This window comes from Nyctibius grandis, chromosome 6 (genome assembly GCF_013368605.1).
Source record: "Nyctibius grandis isolate bNycGra1 chromosome 6, bNycGra1.pri, whole genome shotgun sequence".
Taxonomy (NCBI): Eukaryota; Metazoa; Chordata; class Aves; order Nyctibiiformes; family Nyctibiidae; genus Nyctibius; species Nyctibius grandis.
This window is the reverse complement of record NC_090663.1, coordinates 35,613,047-35,630,835: the sequence shown is the minus strand read 5'-3', so window position 1 is coordinate 35,630,835 and position 17,789 is coordinate 35,613,047. Positions and strand designations below refer to the sequence as shown.

The window sequence follows — 17,789 nt, the reverse complement described above, 5'->3', positions numbered from 1 at the left end:
TGGAAATCACAAGCCCAGGTGAATTAAATGAGCAGTAAAAGAACCTTTTATGCTACAACATTTGTTTTCCCTAGAATGTCTAGTATGCATTGACAGAGCCGAGGTACTGCAGTCTGGCCTACTGCTTTCCAATGGAGACTCTTCTTTTCAGCTCTACTGCCTAGCTAGAGCCTACCTCTCCCCACCATTCCCCAAACTGTTACTCCTGACATCAATTCTTGAACCCCTTTTGTAAGTACGTTTTGTTCTGTCAAAGCTACTTCTTGCTGGTAGCAAAATGGTATACAGAGAAAGGGGAATCAAACCACAGTTTGACAGGTCTGTGAACATTCCTATCATGTTCTTTTAGTTTACTCCTCATTAGCTCAAAAAGAATGAAAATGCAGCTTTTTCTTCAGTAGTAGGTTCTCTTTGGCAGTTGTAAAAGAGGTAGAAAGAGCAGAAAAAGTATCCAGGGAAGTATTCGGTATCTACATTTTCAAAAATTTCCACTTATTTCTGTCTTGTTTTTTTTTAAATTGTGAAATGGATACAGAATCATAGAATCATTTTGGTTGGAAAGGACCTTTAAGATCATCGAGTTGAACCGTTAACCTAACACTACCAAGTCCACCACTAAACCATGTCTGAGTGTATGCTGCTGTTTTCTCAGAGTAGGTCTGAGAATTGGGAAATCAGCAAGGTTTCGAGCATTCAGCCAAAATCCGTATGCAATGTATGCTCAGAGAGAGAAAAGTTATCATCTTCTGTTAGTTAAAGTGCTTGTTCAAAGAGAATGTAAAACTTTGCAGTGATTAGTGGCTCTTTGATGCTTAATTAGTTTTTTGTTGAATACATAGAGTTCATCCAAAAATCATCTTTTCCAAGTACCTGAGGGCCATCTTAACCTTTGTTTAGTGCAGGATGAAATCCAGGTTGTCATTGCTACATCTTCAGTTAACTGAGACAGTTCCCCTTAATCCTACCCTAATGCTAAATAGATTGCATCAGAAACATAATGTTGATAGCCAAACATTGATTAAACAACCCTGGGGCCAAATTCATATGTTTGTTTGCTTGCAGAAGAGCCAATATATGACCTTTGCAAAAAAAAAACCCTGTAGCCCACTTTCTTCCATCCTTCCTCAGCAGCTCGTAAATACTTGTGTGTAAGTTTCTTTTACCTGTCTCCTATAGAATCTAAGCTTCCTTCCTTTCTTCTTTTCTTCCTGTCTTAATGACAGTCAGATCTTTAATTTTGCCTGTTAACCGTGGTTTGCATACCCATGAACACCTGACTTAAGGAACCTGGGTAGCTCTGAGGTTCTGCAGAAGCTGAGCAAAGGCTCTAAGGCACCTAAAATGGCAGTTGGGTCTCTAAATCTGTTGTGAGAATCAGTGTCCAACCTAGTTTATAAACAGATTGGATTGAATTATTTAATGAATGTATCACCCAACACTGTGGGCAGGAAGATAAACAGATTCCTCTTAATAGTATATGGTTCTCACAAATGATTACCTGAATTTCAGTGCATCCAGTTTTGTTGTTCTTGCCAAAGGTCCCAAGTAATTTTCAATCCATGGTCTCAATTACATTGCCACAGGAGCCACTGGGCTGGCACTTTCTGCAACATGATGGTTCACATTAAATTAGCTAAACACAGACATGTGAGCAGAAAGGCTTTTATGTTAGTGATATCCTGCACTAGATGGTGCTCTGTACATGTATTTTCTTAGGCAACCACATTTGTAAACTAGTACAAATGTTTCTCCTGATTAAGTTAATTATTAAATGATAGAAAACAAGTCAAAAATGTTTAAGTGAATTTAGTCCTTAACTCACTTTTGAAGTCATACATGAGCTCCTAAGATTACTTAAACCCTATGGAAATTCACAGCATCTAATTATCTTGAGATATGGCACATTTCAGCAGTTAAATTGTGGTCTCTTTAATTTAAAAAGCCTTGCAGTACAACAGTAGTTCATATCTTCTGCTGATTAGCAAACAGAAACAAAACTGTGCAAGTTCCAAACACTACCTGAACTAACATATCTGCACCACTGCGTTCCTGCTATGATTCCTCTACTGCTTTTCCCCGATATGGTCTCTTTCTGTTTTTCACATCTCAACTACACTGAAATTCAAGGGAACTTTACTGGAGTGAGGCCCATCTTTATATCATAACACAAATAATAAAGCATTTGAATGTTTCTTGTGATCAGGAAACCGAGATTTTGTGATACTTGTGGCACCAGCAAGATGAAATAAGTGCTTGTGCCATAGTGAATCCACTGCAGGGAAAGCAGGAAATCCACCTCCTGCCAAGATGCTATACACTCATCTGGTAAAAGCACCCTCCCTGAAATCAGTGGGTTATTCATGTGGTACTCAGCAAATGTAAAATTCATGCTGCATGTAATTGCTAGAAAGTCTTGCAAGTCTCACTCTACAAGCTACTAAGTCTGAATTATTAACACTTGCAAGATATACAAACATTTTATCTGGTGGTGAAGGGGATTTTAATGATTGTAATGCATGTCCTTTTTCTTATTTTCTAATAACTTTGAATGACTCATTTTAAATATCCCATGGAATTTTTTGAAATAATGCTAATTCAAATTGTTCCAGTTCTCTGTCACTGAATCCTGTCTACCTCTGTTAGGCAGCATACTTAATTAAGGTCTCAGCACAGTTCTCATCTATTCCTCTTACTGACCCTTCCTAACAAGGGGCTTAACAGCTTCTGAGTTGGTTTCACTACTCCTCTGACTCAGTACAGAAAAAAAGAAAACAGAAAAATCACACCCATCTGGAAGAACGCAAGTCACCTAAAATTTCTAAGCAAAAAGTTCTAGAGTATTGAAGGAAGGGAAGAGCTTCCTTTTTATGTTTACACAACTTGAAAAAAAGAGTCATTAATATTTGCAATCCATGACAATAACTTTAAATTCTACTTTATATTTCTCTTTAACTCCCCAACATTAAACAAAAGCACTTGAGCATCTAAACCTGGCATAAAAGTTTCATATATAAGATACTAACTGGACACCTTCCCAGCTATGTAATTCTCAACTTCTTTTTTTTTTTTATCTCTCCCCAAAAGAATGAACAAAATTAATCTCATGCAAAGCAACTGAGTCCAGCAAGGTCACACTGCGGATGAATTAGGCCTGTCACCTGCTCCTCAAGCAGATCATGTACATTGTGTCCCAAAGAACACACAGCTTTAACAACAAATCCTTTCTATTGTTCTACTTCCTCATTAAAAAGGTATCAGCCATATTCATTACATAGCATTCTATAGGGAGTGTAGCCGTGTAAGTCTGTTTGTGCTCTATAATTCATCATGTACTAATGATCAACAACCTTCTCCTGTGTTACCAAAACAACAAAAATATCTGCACTTATGTCCAGCTAGAGCTGGAAAGAGCTAGAAAGCAAGGAAGAGATTGCCCATGACATCTCAGATGAACTTGTTGATGCATGTGGTAACAGGCTATACAGTCTCGATATGGGTCTCACAATGTCTCTGTCATTGGTACACTAATTAACCCTCAAAATTAAAATTTGAGAGAAATTAAGACATCCTGCAGCTTTTCAAAGAACACCATCACTAAAGACTAGGAATGAGCATCAGGCTGTCCAACATAGGAAGAGTTCCTGACAGAAATAATAATGTTATCAAATTTACTTTTGAGGTCTTCTGGTACACCACAAAGTGAGTGTAGGGAAAATATGGACTTCCTTAGAGAACAGCACTACCATAATGATTGCAGCAGATGAAATACAATTTATATGGGTATATATTTTGTTTCTTACTTGATGGGCAGCCTCTTAATCTAAGACAGCTTTAAAAAAATACTGAACTCTGTATCATAGACTTTGCTCATGAAAAGCTCTTACCAGAGAATACAAAAGACTACCTGTTTCACAAGGAAACATGCTGCATTATGGTCTTCATAGTATCAGTGAGGATATTTTTGAAGAATGCAGTGGAAGCTGATGTCTGGCAGCTGACTTGTCTCTGTTATTCACCTCCTTTATTTTTTTTTACCTACAGTATCTCCTTTCAGTCGAATAGTGCTGGAACCAAAAATGTAAAATGAGACTCGAGAGAAGTCAGCTGCTAATAAAAGGTTCCACTGTCCTTTCTCGCTGACCCACTAATTTAAATGCAAGCAACTCCGATGTGATACCAGAGAAAGCCTTCATTGGGGTGTATTTATGCTTACTCATTAAAAACAAAGAAGTTCCAGCAGACTGCTGCTTGGAAATGTTGTGACATAAATCTTCAGCTACAAATGCATTTCTTCAATTATATGATTAAATTAAATATTTTAAGCAAAGCCTATATTATTCTCTGAAATAAAAAAGTACTGCAGTACTGTTTATTTCACTGCCTATTTTACAATCAAGGAGTCCAATCATAGTGGGAAAAGAACAAGTGACCAAAACTAAAATCCCTCTCTGGAACATACAGATTTTGAAAGGCAGGGAAAATTTGCAACTCATCTGACCCATGGATCTCATTTTCTCAACATGAAGAAGAATAAAAATCAAATGTATGCATTTTCAGTTTAAGAAGTGAAACCTACAAGTCATAGGTGTAAGAGTGAGAATGAATGTTTTCCCCCACCACCTCTGATTTTCTCTGTATCCCCTTGCAAGTCACTGAACTCTTTGATACTCTTCTCATGTATGAGAGAAATATGATTTAACTATTTTACAAAGTACTTTGAAACCTCCTCAGGAAACATGAAATTCAGTGACTACATTTTATTCTACCACTATCTTAGGCTACTAGTTTTGTCTGATCCCTGTCTGTAATTGGGAATCTTCATGTTTTTCACTTGGATAAAACCTTACTAGCAGCAGTTCTAAACTATATACAACACAGGAAGAGAGGTTAAGGCTTTTTTGCACTGGTTTAAGGTAGCAGAATGCCTCTGTTTTGGAAGCATTTTTCTCAGTGATGAATTCAGTCTCTGGGAGAGGTGTACTGCGCAAGTATTTCAGGGTATATTTAAAATGCCCAGAGTTCTCCCTGAAAGATTACCTTTGCTAGCTTGCATCCAAGCTGTGTATTTAAAGGAAAGAAGTACTGACTATAGCAGAAGGCTCCACTATACTTAGCCCTTATTGTCTTCAGTTTCTAGACTGGCATGATTAATTAAGGAAGTCTGCAGCTTCAACTTCCACAGAGACAGCAGCACTGAAAAGCAGGAAGTAATCAGCTCTAGTGGGCACCACCATCCATTATATCAATATTCGCAGAGAGAGACTGGATCAGTAACTCTTAATAAGAGTACTGCCTGTTATAGCCATTTTAAACACACTGCAAGCAGCTCATCGTAAATGGCAAATGAAATCCAGAAGTACAATCAATGTGCATAGTATGGTATTTCAGTCAGTTTTCTGTGATACATACAAAGTAGGGGAGAAAAGTCAGGCATACAAGGATTCCTTGGAGAATTCTAGTAATACATAAGGGCTAGAAAATGCTATTTGTTACTACGGTTTGCATTTCAGGCTGTGGAAAATTAAAAAAACTGACAAATGCCCACTAATAGGAGGCTGAGCAAGAGATTGTGGTTAAGGAGGGCGCCATGTGGCACAGCAGGGATGAGTATTCTTCCGCTGCACATTCCAGCTCTGACTCAGAAGCTCCTTACAATAGAAAACATACATGTTTTTCTAATCCCTTGTACAAATAAACTGACTTCTGCCTTCAAAAGATTCCGACATTGCATCTTGGTGGCTCATCTACATGCTAGCCTTAAGTTCAGCTAAGGGAAAGAAAGTAGTTAGCAATGAAGAAACTAACAAACATGTTAGTTCCTACTGCAATTTAACTATTCCTCCTACTATCCAGGAGTACTGGCCTATCAGAAAAAGGAACTGAAATGAAAACATAGAACGAAATAGATTGTCCAGACAATGCTAATGATTTTGTAACTTTATATGTTTGTTTTTTTCTTTTTTGTTACCGTTCATTATGCTTCCAATTAATCACTAAGACTGCACAATAGCCAAATAACACATCTGAAATATTAATTCAAAATTTATCTGGCTTATTAATAACTTCATTTGTTTACAATGTCTTTACAGTATGAAATACCAACAACACGTCATTTCATAGATAAATCCTACTGCATCCCAGGTGAAGATTGCTGTAGACACATAATACATGCATGACCTTTCTCATTTACCAGCAGTTTTCCAACAAAATGATGTTGTTCTTATTTCAGATGTACCTGATTCAACAGTAACCTTGTCCAGTTTGTAAAGTCAAGTGGCTTGAACCCTAGACAGGACTCAATTTTCTTATCTAAAGCCTGTCCAGACATTAAAAATATGTCAAGAACAACAGTCTTCCAGGCTGTTGCGTTTAAGTTGTGGGTTTTCTTCCCTAGCAAAGTTTCTTTGGTCAGTTAAAAGAAGTATTTGGGGGAGCAAAAATAATACATCAGACCTGTTCTAAGGAAAATAAGGATCGGTTCAGACATGAGTTCATGTAATACCTCTAAGTAATCTATGCTGCAATGGAAAACATAGACTAAAACACATTAAGTGCAAATAAGAAAATTTTTCATTTTTATTTCTCATTGGACTGTTTTCATCCTAAATTCCGTATGTGTTTTCTCATCTTCTTCCCTTTGGCTTGTGTTACCACCTGGAGGGAAAAAATCCTAAATTTACATTCATTTTCTTGCTCCCATTGGATGCATACCATTTCTTAAAAATGGAATGCAGAAAAGGCTTGTTTTGTGTTTTCTTTACTTGTTTTCCCCCCGTCTCTTACCGTCCATTCAGTAACCTTTCATGTATACAGAACAGCATTCAGTTTCAATCACCAAATCAAAAGCACATGCTGTCCCTTCATTAATGTTGGAATTCATCTGTCCATATTAGAGAGGATGGGGAAAGAGAAGAGGAAAGGTTTTAATTCTCTGGTTATCTGTCTTTTCACCTTTAGCAGTTCCTTTTTGAGCAGTTGGTGCTTAATCCTGCTATAGGCTGCTGCAACGCAGCTTCCCCACAGCATTGTTTTGCTGAATCCTGTCTCAGTAAGGCTCAGATGGGGACATCTTGTTGGCACACAGAACCGGTTTCGAGCTTTTCCTCTCTATTTTGTTGGTGCAAGTTTCTGTTTCATACTTACTACCTTTATCACAATTACTCCCATTTCTCTTTTGTTTCTGTCTGATTACATATACCATACCTACTCCTAAATAGGACTAATCCAGCCAGTATGAACACTGGCATAACTTGCAATATGAAGGTGCTGTGTGTCTAATGCAATACACATTCACATACATAGAGGTCTGAAACCCACAGAAGCCTACTGAAAGACCAGAAAAATCCCATTACTCATAGAACAGGGTCTAAGCAAAGAGCAGTGTAGTACAGTACATTACATTGTCTTGTGAGCCTAGAAGCACTATCAAGTTAGCTCCTATTAACAATTTACCATGCATCAGCTGGTCTGCAGAATTTTCAGCATGTATCACTTTGCATTTGCTATAGGCTCACTGTGTGCAAGTTACCTTAGCCTTCTCTCTCGTCAGAACAAGTCACATCACCATGTATATGCTGCTACGAGCCTGTTCATCCCCACGTCCACATGTACCACTGTGCAAATGATACTTGCTAAACCTTGCTAACTTAATCTCACATCCAGGCCTCACATCAGGGAGACGCTGCGATAGCAATACGATTTATGTGTTCCTTCAACACAGAAAAGTCACAGCAGCAAATAATATTCAGCACCATTTAAACCACTGATCTGCTACAGGTAAGAATGGAATTGGTTTTATTTCAGCAAAATTTTATTTCTTCAAAACATTAAGTCTATAGTGGGCTCGTGGTGAAACCACTGAAAAGCAGGAAAAGAAACTGGTTGTGTAACCTTTTTGTTCTATTAGTTTCCCTTAAATAAGTCTTAGTGCCAATAATTCTTCTGCAGACCCCTGTTAACCATGGTCTATATAGCTGAAGGCAAGCATATCTTGGAGCTGTTGCAGAGGCATAGCCCTTAAAGGCTCAGGAGCACTTGTTTTCTGGCAAGAAACACTTTCAAATAGGTCTGTGCAAGCATCTTATTGGAATTTTATCTTCACCTTCATTTCTTTCCCACAGATCGTTCCTTGAACAGAAAGATCTTAAAGTGGACTTTTAGAAGAAAAGTTGTTTTCCTTTAAAGAAAAAAAAAGCAGCAAAGAAACAACCAGTAATAGAAAAAAATAACATGTGGTGCTGGCTGCTTTTCATCCTGTACTCAAGACTGAAAGTCTCCATTCCCTGTTCGCTGTCTACAATAGCTAGATTATCTCCCACTCCTTCTCTAGCTTCTCTGACTCATCTGCCAGGATCTTGTTTGGAGAGCTCCTCCAATTTCTTCTCTAATTTGCTATGGGGTGCCATAGAAATTTGTTGTCAGCTATCATCTCTTTATTACATTGAATAGTCCCACCTGCAAAGAGATCCAGCTAGCATCTCTAGGCACTTTTTTTTTCACAGGTCTCTTCCTCTCTCTCCTCTGACCAAGTCATTCATCAAGTTAGTGCCCTTGTGGTTATGTAAACATCAGCCCTGGCTCAGCATGACTGAAAACCAGGATGGTAAATTTTCTTTCTGTTCAGTCATTTCTTGACATCTACAAAGAACACCACCTTTCTCTTAGGAAGTGGGCAAGTTTGACTGGAAGTCTTCACATTGTGGCATTATATGAATCTCTCAAACATCTTCTTCACATGATCTGCGATTTAACTGTTGCTAGCAGCCATCCTCACAGCCAGTACACTTTTTCAAGGTTTAGCCATCTCCCTTGCTATAATATCCCTTCCCCATTGCCTTGACAAAGGCAATTAAATTCTCAATTGTACTCACATAGATTGAAAATACTGTTTTAAAGGTAACTCTGCTGGGCTGTCACACTCACTATAAAATCTCCTTTTTTTTTTCCTCTCAGAATAGACAAATAGCTGTATTTCGTATTTTTGCATAAATCTGCTTATGTGAAAGTATGTTTGCTTAGGAAACAGCATACGTGGAAAATACGAAGGGGTAACAATTGTAGGTACAGAACAGTAAAGTTGTCATTCTGCATATGGCTATGTAAGCTCATTGAAATGACACTAAAGAAGTAAGGGAGAAAAATCAGTCAATTTTTTTTTCTAATTAGAAAAAATAGAGAAGTTATTAAAATAGCCTAGAAAAATAATATACAAATTCTCAATCAGTAATATCAGGAAGGAAAAAAGACTCCTATCTAGATTTCTCAAAATATCAATAGGAATGAAATGGTTAAACTGATTTCTTAACTCCATAGAAGATGAAACTTACTGTTTTCCTTCTTACTTTATTTGCCATAAAAAAATGCTTCCAAAAATTATTGAACAGTTGTTCTTATGAACTGTGCTAGAAACCATGAGCCAATTCTTTAATGTGCATTTAAGAATAATGGAAGGAATAAATAATTAATGACACGTACAATGTAGGGGTTTATCTAACAGATAATGGCCCACAAAAGGAAGAGTTTTATTACATTAGGGAATCAAGTGAACTACAATTCTAATGGTTGAAGCGTTGAGTATTTTCTAGTTCACCACCAGCATTTATAAGTAGAGAACTGAACCTTGTTTTCATGAAAAGCATTCGAAAAAAAAAAATACTTAAGAGATTAATTTATCCCAGAGATCTGTGATCTGTTCACCAATACTTTTTCTGGGGATACACACGGTCTGTCTAATTCTTTTCTGAACTGTGGAGGAGAAATACCAAGGATTCTTAGAATTGTTTTACTTGTAGCCATTACAGGTAAAATCACCAGTAAAATTACAGGATCGAGCCCAAATTACCATCCAAAGACATTTTCAACATTTTCAGAAGGACTACTCCTAATGATTGTCTCTGGCATACATCATCACTATGTTGTCAAAGCAGGAAGTATACAATTTTATTCAAATGGGCCTTAGGCAGAAGTCATATGAATGTGAAGTGTGCAGTAACAAAAATTAAAGAATATTCATTAGTAATTGAGCCTCAGAAGATAATGAAGACTTTCAACTGTGGTGCTATACTTTTCTTCAACCAAAACTGGCACTGGCCTCCAGAAAGGTTTGCTTTATATTATGCAGTACTTCAAATGTAGTCTGCATAAGCAAACAAAGGGGAACAGTACTTACCACTTGCCAAAGAAATTAAATGCAGTTATCAACATTCATTACCTGTCTCCACTGGCCCTCTCCCCACCTCAAAAAAAAAAAAAATCACAACACAGTACATTAACCTCTGGCCTGCTGGAATTTTATCTGACAGAAGTCAGCCTCACAATGCAGAGAATCACCCATGAACACACCGCTGTGTAACATGAACAAATCCGCAACATGGTGTTTTCCCAAATACAGCCAAGTTAAGACTTATCACAGACTATAAATCCACCACAGGCCAAGCTGTTGCAGCGTTAAGAGCTGCAACCCCCAAGTTCTGGCACCAGTTTCCTAGCCAGGAGCCTCCACTCCCCACTACACAAGTGTCAGTACCTTGGACCAGAATCTCTAACATCCAGCATGGGAAGCACCTGAGTTGCCAATTACTGTCACTGCAACTACCACCTTCTTGGCATCTAAAGCATTTAATTCTTGAGTTGCGCTGGAACAGGGTCTGCACTTAGACTTTGGCGTCTTTCAAAAGCATGGCAGGAGGAAGGGGAGGTCCTCTCAGCAGCTAAAGAGGTAGAGCTCAGACCTGGAGAGTCCTGAGGACAACACTGAATCCCTATCTGGCACTTCCCAGGAAAATCACCAGGCCAGAGGCTAGCTGGGAGGAATGCCTTTCATTGTGCCTGCTGAAGGGCTGTTATTCTGAACAAACTAACCGACTTTCATTGGGCTGGGGAAGCAAGGCATCACTTTGCAATGCACCAATTAAGGTATCTAGCTGGGAGTGGGGAAATTGGAATTTCAATTCCTGTTACAAGACTGCTTTTCTAGCCAATTACCATATAATATTAAAGTACACAAGCAACCAGTAAGAGTCAGAGGCAGAAACTGTGTGAGTTCCCTAATAACCTATTCAAAACCATCCATTACCCTGGATACCAACAGGGCACAGACTTGGCCATCCTGTGCTGCTGCATTTTTACTGCTATTGATACTCAAGTTACCTGGTACTATTTCAAATTACTTACACCTGCTGCAATCCTATCTATTATTAAAGACAGACATACACGCATCTTGGGGTAGGTTTTCTTTCCAGCCCCTTCAGAGGCATTTGTGGAGCTACTCCTGACTAACTCCTATTGACAAGTAATAAGAAAAGAATATAAAAAACTCCATTTCTTCCCTTTCCCACCTATTGTGATATTTACCCCTTGCTCTAGTCTCTCCAGTTCTTTCCCATGATGTATTCCTCTTTGTGGTCTTGGTTACTTTCCCCCTCATCATCCTTTGTCTTCTGTTTCTGTTCTTCATGTAAGTTTTTTTTCCTTTCTTCCCTCTTCTTCCTCCTCTCCTTCCCTCCTTTTTCAACACTAAGTGACATGATACTGCAGCCTTCCTCCGACATTTATGAAACTGAAAATGCACAGACCAGAAGAACTGAGGAGGAAAAAAAGGCAGAGAAGCAAAAGTCATTTCATGGCAACTTAGCAAGAGAAGAAAGGGCTGTCACGAGGTTTTGATCAGGACAACTGTTTTCCAACAGCTTTTGATTAGAATACCAGGAAAAGCACTTCCAAGAGCAAATGATGCAAAAAATGTAAATTATACAGACCTCAGTGGCCTCTCTAGTTCCTTCTCCTTCCTAGCATTGACAGTCCTTGGCCACTTTGAAATTTTCCCTGATGAGATTTGACAAAATTTTCCACTATGTAGTGACTTCAACTATCACCATCAACCTGAATACCATCTTCCCAGGTGGGAACATGTTAAAGGAACGCCAGTGCAACTGTTCCTGAATTCCCTCATTAATATCTCATTTTAAAAGAATCCAAGTCTCTGGGGTTTAAATTGATTTTTTTTTCCTTGATTACTGCTATATGAAAGTCCTAGACAAACAACAAAACCAGGAAAAATTAAAGAGCCATCAGAGTGGAACGGTTGCAGTGAACGCTGAATGAACTGTGATCTTTGGTAGGATAAAGATCAACATGACAAGCTTTCAGCTGTAGCAATCAGTCGATACTTTCCAGACCATGCCCACAGTGACAAAGACAGAGGCATTTTTAAGTTGTAATTGAGATTAGCCTCGATACATACAGTTGGAGCCATGCCTGTGAACTTTGCTAAAAGGCTGGCTAGGTAAACTATCTATCACTCAGTTTCACATGAGCAGTAATCTAATGACACCACAAAAATCTCACGAAGTCCCTCGTTCTACACGTCCAGCCACAGGAGCAGGCTCCTGCCAGGGTGCTTCAGCTGTGCTGCTGAAGGGTTTGCCTGCCAAGGTCTGGAGCACAGTATAGACCCTCAGAAAAGATGGGCATTATTCCCTGTCAGGGTGTCCAAGTCTTGTACAACGCTCAATCTTGTAGCCCAAAAGTGTTCTTGCTGTAATCCAGCTCACTAGATTTGCAGTCACGTGCTGACTGAAAGCTCATGTATAATACTACTGACTCCAGCTTTGGATGAAGCTCATAAAGATGGGCAAGATTGCTTTTCATGGATGGGAACTAAAATATTTTGTTTGTTACTACTAAGCTAACCACAATAAAAATAAATAGTTCTCTTTCATGTGGTGATGAGATAAAGCAGTCATGCTATATTCCTTTTTTAATTATTAGGTTGAAAGATTCAGTGTCTTCCTGGCATGTTTAAGTCTGAATCATATTCATCACATATATAAATACCCAGCAACTGTACATAGTAGCGGAGGGGAAGGTCAGGGAATTAGCTTGATGTCAAGAAAGCATTTTCTATGGAGTCACCAAATCTGTCCTGGATAGAGACTCCTACGGGGAACCTGAAGGCTGCTGTGCCCTCACGTGCCAGACACTCTGGGTAAGCATCTCCAACCTTGCTGGCATTTCAAGGCTTCTCCTCCTTGGACACGACATAAGCAAAACTTACTTTTTTGGCCTTTGTAAAGATGAGTAGAAGATTTTACCTCTCCACCTCCTGCTACGGGCAGTGCCACCAGCTGAAGATGCTGCTTTAGTGCAGAATCCCAGCAACTACTCTGTGGGGTCAGGGGGACTACCACGAGCGGTACCTTCTCCACTGAAACCCCCGAAAGGACAGATCCTGGAGGGAAGCATTGGCTCTACTAACACTGAAATCCAGGACATTGAGCACAAAGAAGTGGCAGCAAGTAATACCGTGGACAGGTTGCTAAAAGGCAGAGTTAAAGCTGTGGCCAGTCACTACTAAACTCAACTACCTTGTATGTGGTTTGCATTTGTAAACTATTTTACATAAACAAAGACTGGCACAAGTCTGGCATTGCACAGCTTAGGCCATCAGGAAAATTAAGCCAGACCTGCTGGGATTTTTTGTTGTTATAACCTGGACGTTGCCTTATGTTAACCTCAGACCCGTGACAGCTCTCACCTGACTTCGCACCAACAATCTGCGTTTTCCACGCTCCCCCGCGTTTGGGAGGGCAGCTGTGGGTACGACGGGGCCAGCCAGCCACCTCCGGCGGAGCCCCGGGGCGTGAGGGAGCGCGGCCCGGCCCGGCCCGGCCCGGCCAGGGCCCTGCTGGGGGAATGCGGCCCGTCCTGACCTGCCGCTCCCCCGGGCTGATGATTTACCCCCGGCCCGGCCGCCGGGCTCGCAGGCCGTGGCCCGGCCCTCCGGCCACCGGACATCTCAAGACTTCTCACCCCGCGCGCCGTCTGTGAAGCCACACGCGGTTTGAAAATTAAAACAAGGGCAGGTTTTGTCGTCGTCGGTTGTGCCTCTGAACTAGCGCACCTTGCCTGGACAGGGCAAGGTCACGGCTGCCCATGACCACCTGCCCCGGCCCGGCTGCGGGGAGAGCCCCCCGCCCGCCGGGCCCCGCTCCGCCCGGAAAGGCGCCGGCACCGCCGCCAAGCCCCAGGAGCGGCGACAGCCTCCCCGGGCGCCGCGGCCAGATCCTTCTCCTCGCTCCCGCGCAGTATTTTTAGTCGCCGACCCAGTTCCCCCTCTCGGTTACCTGCGCCTCCCTCACCGCCCGCGGCAGCGCGGCTGGGCCCCCCCGGGGCGGGCGGCAGCCCCCGCCGACAAAAGCACCGCCCAGGGGCGGCCCGGTCTCGCGGCCCGGCGCCAGGTGAGGGGAGCGAAGCGCGGGGCCCGCTGTGGGGCAGGTGCGGCTAGAGCGCAGTTCGCGGCGCCTCGCTCGGGACGGCCCGATCCGGGCCGGGAGGGGGCGCGGAGCCGCTGACGCGGAGGGGGCGCAGCCCGGGAGGGGGAGCCGCGCACGCCGCCGCTGGCTGCTGCGGCCGCCCCGGCGCTCGCAAGGAGCGGGCGGGCTTGGCGTGGGCGCGGCGCTGCCGGGGCCTCCGCGGGGGCGCAGGGGCCGCGGAGCTGGCGGCGAGCGCGGCACGGCTGTTCGCGGCCGTCTTCTCTTGTGTAACGCAGCTACAAGTGAGGGGCGGCGCGTAAGCGCCGGCGTAAGTACCGATTGTTGCTTTTTTTAAGTAGTAGTTTTCCCCCCCGCTGCCCCAGTGCGGGCTTCCCAGGGAGGTGCGCGGGGGCGGCCGGATAACTGGGCGCGGAGCAGGGCCGGGTCTGCCGGGGCGCCGAGGTGCGTGGCCAGGGAAGCGGGTCACTGTGGCGGCCCGGGACGACCGCTGCTCTGTGCTTCTCTTACTTTCTTTTCCTTTTTTTTTTTTTTTTTTTTTTGGCGATTCACCGGCCGCCGCGCTCCCGTGTGCTGCGGCGGGGTGAGGGTGCCCGAGCCACAGCCTCGGGAGGGAGCGCAGGTGCAGCTGCAGCGGGGCCCGCTCTGCGGGGCCTTCCCCCTGGGCTGGGGACTAGAAACTTAAGGGGGCGTTAGTTGTGTGTTTGGGGTTCTTTATATTTAAAGATACGGAAATTGTACTTTGCTGGCGAAGCTTTTTAGGTAGTTGAATACTGACATGGTGTTAGAAACGTTTAAAGTGTGATAGAGCTTGCTCTCATGCACCCCGGCTGCTTTGGTCCTGCAGTAGGAGCACTGACACTCTTGAGATTTTAAAAAAAGTATCTTTAATGCTTGCTTCTCCACTTGCTGCTATTTATACCACACAAGGTTGGCAAGGAGAGGAGAGGCAGTGTTTGAAAAGAACATTGAGCTTAAACTTGATACCATTGTTCCAAGGACAACGCGAGTGCAGATATTTAAAACAAAAAAAAAAGCCTCAGCAAACACCCTCCTCCAAACAACCCAGGCCCGCCTCCCACCATGTTTTTCTACTTTATAATCAAAGCAAAGAACTGAGCATCCCTTTTTCCTTAGGGATATGTAGGTTCTTGATTCAGACGCAGCTCTGACTGTGTGCCACCAGGACTAGGGCTGTGCTTTGGTGCGTTGGTTGGTTTATTTTGTGCCTGTGATGTGATCTGGTTAAACCCCGTGTCAGGGGGTTATCTAGAAGGTGAAGTCTCACACTGTGGCAGACACGTGACTTCCACTTAGGCAAGTAAAATAAATCATTATTGGTCATTGCCTATGCTTTGTAAGGTTGGTAACAGTCTAAAAGTAGCTATAATGTAAAATATTGTTAATACTAACTCTAACAAATCAGGTGATACCGACACTATTGAATAGATATTCATGGTTAATAATTTTCTTCATTCTCCTTTTTCTAAATGAACTCAATACACAGTTAATTCTTTTCTATCTCTAAAGTGAGGAGAGGTAAGCTTTTCATATAATGAAACTCAGTTTTGTGGGAGCAGAAAAGCTTTAACCTGCTTGATTTATATCACTGAGATTTTCAGAGTGGATGGTGGTGACCAACATGGTGGAGTTCACTGTCTGGATTACTAAATAAGACAGGTATTAAAAATTGTTTATTCCTCGTGATGTGGTGTGTGCTCCTGCAGAACTACAGCTATGCGCTGTAGCGGCTGGTTCGTGTGACTCCATACCAGCCACTGGGGCTAACTTAGTTCTCCTCATGCTAATTATTGTGGGTGAGCAATAGGTTGCTTTTTGAGCTCTGTTTTTATGGAGCTTAATTGTGTGTCTGGTAACATGTCTGTATTTAACATTCGTATAGTCACTTTTAAACTATTGCAGGGTTCTGATATCTGGCTGAGATCAGGCTGCCTCAGAAGTGTGGCTAAAATAGTGATAATAATCTGATAACTCTGATGCGAAAACTTTATGTAGCATCATTTTCCCTACAGGGTAAACATGATTTTGTGTGTAAAGATTCCATACTTGAAAATATTTGAACAAATGTTAAACTTTTAGTAGCTGGCACCTTAAAACTGGTTTCATGGTATCTTTTTGAGCAATTTAGATTCAGAAAATAGCAAGCTTTAGTGTTGGATGCATAATGGTTCCTGGTTCTCATGTGTTTTACTTAGTCACTTCTGAGGTATTGATTTCAGCTGTAAGACTAAGTCTGCAAAAATGCAGTGTAAAGGCCTTGACAAAGTCAAGAATTGGCAGAGTAATGACACTCTAAATGCATCTGGGGCTTCTATTTCTAACTCTTGCATTTTGTGGTTTCAAAGTTTTGATTGCAATCACGTATGGAAGAAGTGGATTTCTTTTTTAGGAAGTGCCAAGATTCTTGCACAGAGGTGGATTGTTATGAAAAATGTCAAATATCGGGAGGATTTTTTTTTTTAATTGTAGGACTTAGTATTGAGCTGAAATCTAACATGTCAAGTAGCTAATGATCTCAGCAGTCTAGCAAAATATTTAGACTGGTAATAGAAACTGGAATGCAGATTAGCCAGCTGATAGTGTGGGGCTGATTTTATATACATAAAAATAAAACCATACATATGGTTTTATACATATATATGCATTTTATACATGTATAAATCTATACATTATATATGTATAAATGTGATTGTTACATATTCATATAAGATGCTACAGTGTGCCACTGCTGTATTATGATTGTGTGGTGTTGAGAGATACCTATGTGAGTGCAAGTGCCACATGTGGTATGATCCAGCAGAAGCTGCTGAAGTGATTGCCTGCCCTGAAATCCCTATCTCTGTTTAGGTCATTTTGTTATCTTCATTGGGTTTCATGGTATATCCCAATTTACTGTTTAATTGGGAAAATCAAGCCATTTTAAAGTTGCTTTCATCCCATGAATTCAGAGGATTGCCTGGCGAGTTTGTGGAATGCTCAGACGGTGCAGTAGTTTGGAATTAAAGCTGGACAAGGTTAATGCTCTGTATTCTCCTTTACTTGATTTCTTGTGGAAAGGGAAACGAGCTGGTGCTTCTTCAGTGTCTGTGAAGTGTAACTGGCTGTTGTAGTTTCTTTTAAGCAAACATAAATGTGAGAATGATAACAGCCTAGTTACTTTTGAGGGAGTACTTGCACTGTGGTGTCTGTTCCTTTTCCTAATTCATGTATGAAGATGTATTTAGACTCAGCAGTTGCTCTGATAGAGCCATGGGAAGAGTTGTTTTCTGCTTTTCTGCTTTTTGTGTTGTCACTGAAATTATTTCACAAAGTACATTGGCTATGCATAGTTATACTTTATTAGTTGAAAAAAAAAATCAGTGCTATTTGATAGTTTTATTTGTTGTATAAGTGACAAAATAATACTAATTAGGATTCTTAGTTTTCTACATTAGTGGGCTTTTTCCAGTACCAATAATTATATCAGGACTTAACTTTCCACTGAACAGTATGATTTTC

At 41.4% G+C, this 17,789-nt stretch overlaps 1 protein-coding gene and 1 long non-coding RNA gene across 3 annotated transcripts in view; one reads left to right on the top strand and one right to left on the bottom strand.

Annotated features, from left to right (window-relative positions):
* Positions 1-6,608: 6,608 nt before the first annotated feature.
* LOC137664529 (uncharacterized) lies at positions 6,609-14,181 on the bottom strand. The gene is made up of 3 exons (XR_011048346.1): positions 14,124-14,181; positions 11,353-11,581; positions 6,609-6,654 (listed from the first exon to the last, which is right to left on the bottom strand). It is a non-coding gene; the product is annotated as an uncharacterized lncRNA (long non-coding RNA).
* A 76-nt stretch (positions 14,182-14,257) lies between these two features.
* Positions 14,258-17,789, top strand: part of MTUS1 (microtubule associated scaffold protein 1) — a 135,412-nt gene continuing 131,880 nt past the window's right edge. Inside the window, exon 1 of one of the 2 annotated variants that reach the window (XM_068402683.1) lies at positions 14,258-14,274. The gene's annotated coding sequence lies outside the window, so the exon portion shown is untranslated. Of the gene's footprint in view, positions 14,275-14,466; positions 14,581-17,789 lie in introns of those variants that run through there. The other variant, XM_068402682.1, reaches the window with a different exon arrangement.